This window comes from Taudactylus pleione, unplaced genomic scaffold, assembly GCF_031769625.1.
Source record: "Taudactylus pleione unplaced genomic scaffold, aTauple2 ptg001778l, whole genome shotgun sequence".
Lineage (NCBI taxonomy): Eukaryota > Metazoa > Chordata > Amphibia > Anura > Myobatrachidae > Taudactylus > Taudactylus pleione.
The window spans coordinates 195,001-200,000 of NW_028286175.1; the positions used below are offsets into that span (position 1 = coordinate 195,001).

The window sequence follows — 5,000 nt, forward strand, 5'->3', positions numbered from 1 at the left end:
ATTCCCAGGTGGTCTCCCATCCAAGTACTAACCAGGCCGAACACTGCATAGCTTCCAAGATCAGACAAGCTTGGGCATGTCCACTGTGGTTTGGCTGTAGGTGCTCAAAAATATTAACTTTAGACCTCTATTACTTCTTAACTCAAGTAAATTCATTGATAAGTTGAAAAAATTAAATGTAAAATGTAATAGAAAAGAATGTTATGGCAGTATAAAATTACCTACAGCACCTGGTATTCCCAGGTGGTCTCCCATCCAAGTACTAACCAGGCCCAACACTGCATAGCTTCCAAGATCAGACAAGATTGGGCATGTCCAGTGTGGTTTGGCTGTAGGTGCTCTAAAACATTAACTTTAGAAATCTTTTACTTCTTAACTCAAGTAAATTCAATGATAAGTTGAAAAATTAAATGTAAAATTTAATAGAAAAGAATGTTATGGCAGTATAAAATTACCTACAGCTCCTGGTATTCCCAGGTGGTCTCCAATCCAAGTACTAACCAGGCCCAACACTGCATAGCTTCCAAGATCAGACGAGATTGGGCATGTCCAGTGTGGTTTGGCTGTAGGTGCTCAAAAACATTAACTTTAGACCTCTTTTACTTCTTAACTCAAGTAAATTCAATGATAAGTTGAAAAATTAAATGTAAAATGTAATAGAAAAGAATGTTATGGCAGTATAAAATTACCTACAGCTCCTGGTATTCCCAGGTGGTCTCCCATCCAAGTACTAACCAGGCCCAACACTGCATAGCTTCCAAGATCAGACGAGATTGGGCATGTTCAGTGAGGTTTGGCTGTAGGTGCTCAAAAACATTAACTTTAGACCTCTATTACTTCTTAACTCAAGTAAATTCATTGATAAGTTGAAAAAATTAAATGTAAAATGTAATAGAAAAGAATGTTATGGCAGTATAAAATTACCTACAGCACCTGGTAATCCCAGGTGGTCTTCCTTCCAAGTACTAACCAGGCCCAACACTGCCTAGCTTCCAAGTTCAGACGAGATTGGGCATGTCCAGTGTGGTTTGGCTGTCGGTGCTCGAAAACATTAACTTTAGACCTCTTTTACTTCTTAACTCAAGTAAATTCAATGATAAGTTGAAAAATGAAATGTAAAATGTAATAGAAAAGAATGTTATGGCAGTATAAAATTAACTACAGCACCTAGTATTCCCAGGTGGTCTCCCATCCAAGTACTAACCAGGCTGAACACTGCATAGCTTCCAAGATCAGACGAGATTGGGCATGTCTAGTGTGGTTTGGCTGTAGGTGCTCAAAACCATTAACTTTAGACCTCTTTTACTTCTTAACTCAAGTAAATTCATTGATAAGTTGAAAAATGAAATGTAGAATGTAATAGAAAAGAATGTTTTGGCTGTCTAAAATTACCTACAGCACCTGGTATTCCAAGGTAGTCTCCCATCCAAGTACAAACCAGGCCCAACACTGCATAGCTTCCAAGATCAGACGAGATTGGGCATGTCCAGTGTGGTTTGGCTGTAGGTGCTCAAAAGCATTAAATTTAGACCTCTATTACTTCTTAACTCAAGTAAATTCATTGTTAAGTTGAAAAAATTAAATGTGAAATGTAATAGAAAAGAATGTTCTGGCAGTATAAAATTACCTACAGCTCCTGGTATTCCCAGGTGGTCTCCCATCCAAGTACATACCAGGCCAAACACTGCATAGCTTCCAAGATCAGACGAGATTGGGCATTTCCACTGTGGTTTGGCTGTAGGTGCTCAAAAGCATTAAATTTAGACCGCTTTTACTTCTTAACACAAGTATATTCATTGATAAGTTGAAAAAATTAAATGTAAAATGTAATAGAAAAGAATGTTATGGCAGTTTAAAATTACCTACAGCACCTGGGATTCCTAGGTAGTCACCCATCCAAGTACTAACCAGTCCCAACACTGCATAGCTTCCAAGATCAGACGAGATTGGGCATGTCCAGTGTGGTTTGGCTGTAGGTGCTCAAAAACATTAACTTTAGACCTCTATTACTTCTTAACTCAAGGAAATTCATTGAAAAGTTGAAAAAATTAAATGTAAAATGTAATAGAAAAGAATGTTATGGCAGTATAAAATTACCTACAGCTCCTGGTATTCCCAGGTGGTCTCCCATCCAAGTACTAACCAGGCCCAACACTGCATAGCTTCCAAGATCAGACGAGATTGGGCATGTCCAGTGTGGTTTGGCTGTAGGTGCTCTAAAACACTAACTTTAGACCTCTTTTACTTCTTAACTCAAGTAAATTCAATGATAAGTTGAAAAATTAAATGTAAAATTTAATAGAAAAGAATGTTATGGCAGTATAAAATTACCTACAGCTCCTGGTATTCCCAGGTGGTCTCACATCCAAGTACTAACCAGGCCCAACACTGCATAGCTTCCAAGATCAGATGAGATTGGACATGTCCAGTGTGGTTTGGCTGTAGGTGCTCAAAAACATTAACTTTAGACCTCTATTACTTCTTAACTCAAGTAAATTCATTGATAAGTTGAAAAAATTAAATGTAAAATGTAATAGAAAAGAATGTTCTGGCAGTATAAAATTACCTACAGCTCTTGGTATTCCCAGGTGGTCTCCCATCCAAGTACTTACCAGGCCCAACACTGCATAGCTTCCAAGATCAGACGAGATTGGGCATGTCCACTGTGGTTTGGCTGTAGGTGCTCAAAAGCATTAAATTTAGACCGCTTTTACTTCTTAACACAAGTATATTCATTAATAAGTTGAAAAAATTAAATGTAAAATGTAATAGAAAAGAATGTTATGGCAGTTTAAAATTACCTACAGCACCTGGGATTCCTAGGTAGTCACCCATCCAAGTACTAACCAGTCCCAACACTGCATAGCTTCCAAGATCAGACGAGATTGGGCATGTCCAGTGTGGTTTGGCTGTAGGTGCTCAAAAACATTAACTTTAGACCTGTATTACTTCTTAACTCAAGTAAATTAATTGATAAGTTGAAAAAATTAAATGTAAAATGTAATAGAAAAGAATGTTATGGGAGTATAAAATTACGTACTGCACCTGGTATTCCCAGGTGGTCTCCCATCCAAGTACTGACGAGGCCCAACACTGCATAGCTACCAAGATAAGACGAGATTGGGCATGTCCAGTGTGGATTGGCTGTAGGTGCTCAAAAGTATTAACTTTAGACCTCTATTACTTCTTAACTCAAGGAAATTCATTGATAAGTTGAAAAAATTAAATGTAAAATGTAATAGAAAAGAATGTTATGGCAGTATAAAATTACCTACAGCACCTGGTATTCCCAGGTGGTCTCCCATCCAAGTACTAACCAGGCCCAACACTGCATAGCTTCCAAGATCAGACGAGATTGGGCATGTCCAGTGTGGTTTGGCTGTAGGTGCTCAAAAACATTAACTTTAGACCTCTTTTACTTCTTAACTCAAGTAAATTCAATGATAAGTTGAAAAATTAAATGTAAAATGTAATAGAAAAGAATGTTAAGGCAGTATAAAATTACCTACAGCTCCTGGTATTCCCAGGTGGTCTCCCATCCAAGTACTAACCAGGCCGAACACTGCATAGCTTCCAAGATCAGACAAGATTGGGCATGTCCACTGTGGTTTGGCTGTGGGTGCTCAAAAACATTAACTTTAGACCTCAATTACTTCTTAACTCAAGTAAATTCATTGATAAGTTGAAAAAATTAAATGTAAAATGTAATAGAAAAGAATGTTATGGCAGTATAAAATTACCTACAGCACCTGGTATTCCCAGGTGGTCTCCCATCCAAGTACTAACCAGGCCCAACACTGCATAGCTTCCAAGATCAGATGAGATTGGGCATGTCCAGTGTGGTTTGGCTGTAGGTGCTCTAAAACATTAACTTTAGACCTCTTTTACTTCTTAACTCAAGTAAATTCAATGATAAGTTGAAAAATTAAATGTAAAATTTAATAGAAAAGAATGTTATGGCAGTATAAAATTACCTACTGCTCCTGGTATTCCCAGGTGGTCTCACATCCAAGTACTAACCAGGCCCAACACTGCATAGCTTCCAAGATCAGACGAGATTGCGCATGTCCAGTGTGGTTTGGCTGTAGGTGCTCAAAAACATTAACTTTAGACCTCTTTTACTTCTTAACTCAAGTAAATTCAATGATAAGTTGAAAAATGAAATGTAAAATGTAATAGAAAAGAATGTTATGGCAGTATAAAATTACCTACAGCACCTAGTATTCCCAGGTGGTCTCCCATCCAAGTACTAACCAGGCCCAACACTGCATAGCTTCCAAGATCAGACGAGATTGGGCATGTCTAGTGTGGTTTGGCTGTAGGTGTTCAAAACCATTAACTTTAGACCTCTTTTACTTCTTAACTCAAGTAAATTCATTGATAAGTTGAAAAAATGAAATGTAGAATGTAATAGAAAAGAATGTTTTGGCTGTCTAAAATTACCTACAGCACCTGGTATTCCAAGGTGGTCTCCCATCCAAGTACAAACCAGACCCAACACTGCATAGCTTCCAAGATCAGACGAGATTGGGCATGTCCAGTGTGGTTTGGCTGTAGGTGCTCAAAAGCATTAAATTTAGACCTCTATTACTTCTTAACTCAAGTAAATTCATTGTTAAGTTGAAAAAATTAAATGTAAAATGTAATAGAAAAGAATGTTCTGGCAGTATAAAATTACCTACAGCTCCTGGTATTCCCAGGTGGTCTCCCATCCAAGTACTTACCAGGCCCAACACTGCATAGCTTCCAAGATCAGACGAGATTGGCCATGTCCACTGTGGTTTGGCTGTAGGTGCTCAAAAGCATTAAATTTAGACCGCTTTTACTTCTTAACACAAGTAAATTCATTGATAAGTTGAAAAAATTAAATGTAAAATGTAATAGAAAAGAATGTTATGGCAGTTTAAAATTACCTACAGCACCTGGGATTCCTAGGTAGTCACCCATCCAAGTACTAACCAGTCCCAACACTGCATAGCTTCCAAGATCAGACGAGATTG

General features: G+C 37.8%; 2 non-coding genes and 19 pseudogenes across 2 annotated transcripts; all 21 read right to left on the reverse strand.

Annotated features, from left to right (window-relative positions):
- Positions 1–102, reverse strand: part of LOC148437115 (5S ribosomal RNA) — a 119-nt pseudogene extending 17 nt beyond the window's left edge.
- Positions 103–218: 116 nt separating this feature from the next.
- LOC148437116 (5S ribosomal RNA) lies at positions 219–337 on the reverse strand (annotated as a pseudogene).
- A 115-nt stretch (positions 338–452) lies between these two features.
- Positions 453–571, reverse strand: LOC148437117 (5S ribosomal RNA; annotated as a pseudogene).
- Positions 572–686: 115 nt separating this feature from the next.
- On the reverse strand, positions 687–805 carry LOC148437118 (5S ribosomal RNA; annotated as a pseudogene).
- Positions 806–921: 116 nt separating this feature from the next.
- Positions 922–1,040, reverse strand: LOC148437119 (5S ribosomal RNA; annotated as a pseudogene).
- A 115-nt stretch (positions 1,041–1,155) lies between these two features.
- LOC148437120 (5S ribosomal RNA) lies at positions 1,156–1,274 on the reverse strand (annotated as a pseudogene).
- A 115-nt stretch (positions 1,275–1,389) lies between these two features.
- Positions 1,390–1,508, reverse strand: LOC148437121 (5S ribosomal RNA; annotated as a pseudogene).
- A 116-nt stretch (positions 1,509–1,624) lies between these two features.
- On the reverse strand, positions 1,625–1,743 carry LOC148437122 (5S ribosomal RNA; annotated as a pseudogene).
- Positions 1,744–1,859: 116 nt separating this feature from the next.
- On the reverse strand, positions 1,860–1,978 carry LOC148437123 (5S ribosomal RNA; annotated as a pseudogene).
- A 116-nt stretch (positions 1,979–2,094) lies between these two features.
- LOC148437124 (5S ribosomal RNA) lies at positions 2,095–2,213 on the reverse strand (annotated as a pseudogene).
- Positions 2,214–2,328: 115 nt separating this feature from the next.
- On the reverse strand, positions 2,329–2,447 carry LOC148437125 (5S ribosomal RNA; annotated as a pseudogene).
- Positions 2,448–2,563: 116 nt separating this feature from the next.
- LOC148437126 (5S ribosomal RNA) lies at positions 2,564–2,682 on the reverse strand (annotated as a pseudogene).
- Positions 2,683–2,798: 116 nt separating this feature from the next.
- On the reverse strand, positions 2,799–2,917 carry LOC148437127 (5S ribosomal RNA; annotated as a pseudogene).
- Positions 2,918–3,268: 351 nt separating this feature from the next.
- LOC148437128 (5S ribosomal RNA) lies at positions 3,269–3,387 on the reverse strand. The gene has a single exon (XR_015876254.1). It is a non-coding gene; the product is annotated as a 5S ribosomal RNA (ribosomal RNA).
- Positions 3,388–3,502: 115 nt separating this feature from the next.
- LOC148437129 (5S ribosomal RNA) lies at positions 3,503–3,621 on the reverse strand (annotated as a pseudogene).
- A 116-nt stretch (positions 3,622–3,737) lies between these two features.
- On the reverse strand, positions 3,738–3,856 carry LOC148437130 (5S ribosomal RNA). Its single transcript, XR_015876344.1, has one exon. It is a non-coding gene; the product is annotated as a 5S ribosomal RNA (ribosomal RNA).
- Positions 3,857–3,971: 115 nt separating this feature from the next.
- LOC148437131 (5S ribosomal RNA) lies at positions 3,972–4,090 on the reverse strand (annotated as a pseudogene).
- Positions 4,091–4,205: 115 nt separating this feature from the next.
- LOC148437132 (5S ribosomal RNA) lies at positions 4,206–4,324 on the reverse strand (annotated as a pseudogene).
- A 116-nt stretch (positions 4,325–4,440) lies between these two features.
- LOC148437133 (5S ribosomal RNA) lies at positions 4,441–4,559 on the reverse strand (annotated as a pseudogene).
- A 116-nt stretch (positions 4,560–4,675) lies between these two features.
- LOC148437134 (5S ribosomal RNA) lies at positions 4,676–4,794 on the reverse strand (annotated as a pseudogene).
- Positions 4,795–4,910: 116 nt separating this feature from the next.
- Positions 4,911–5,000, reverse strand: part of LOC148437135 (5S ribosomal RNA) — a 119-nt pseudogene continuing 29 nt past the window's right edge.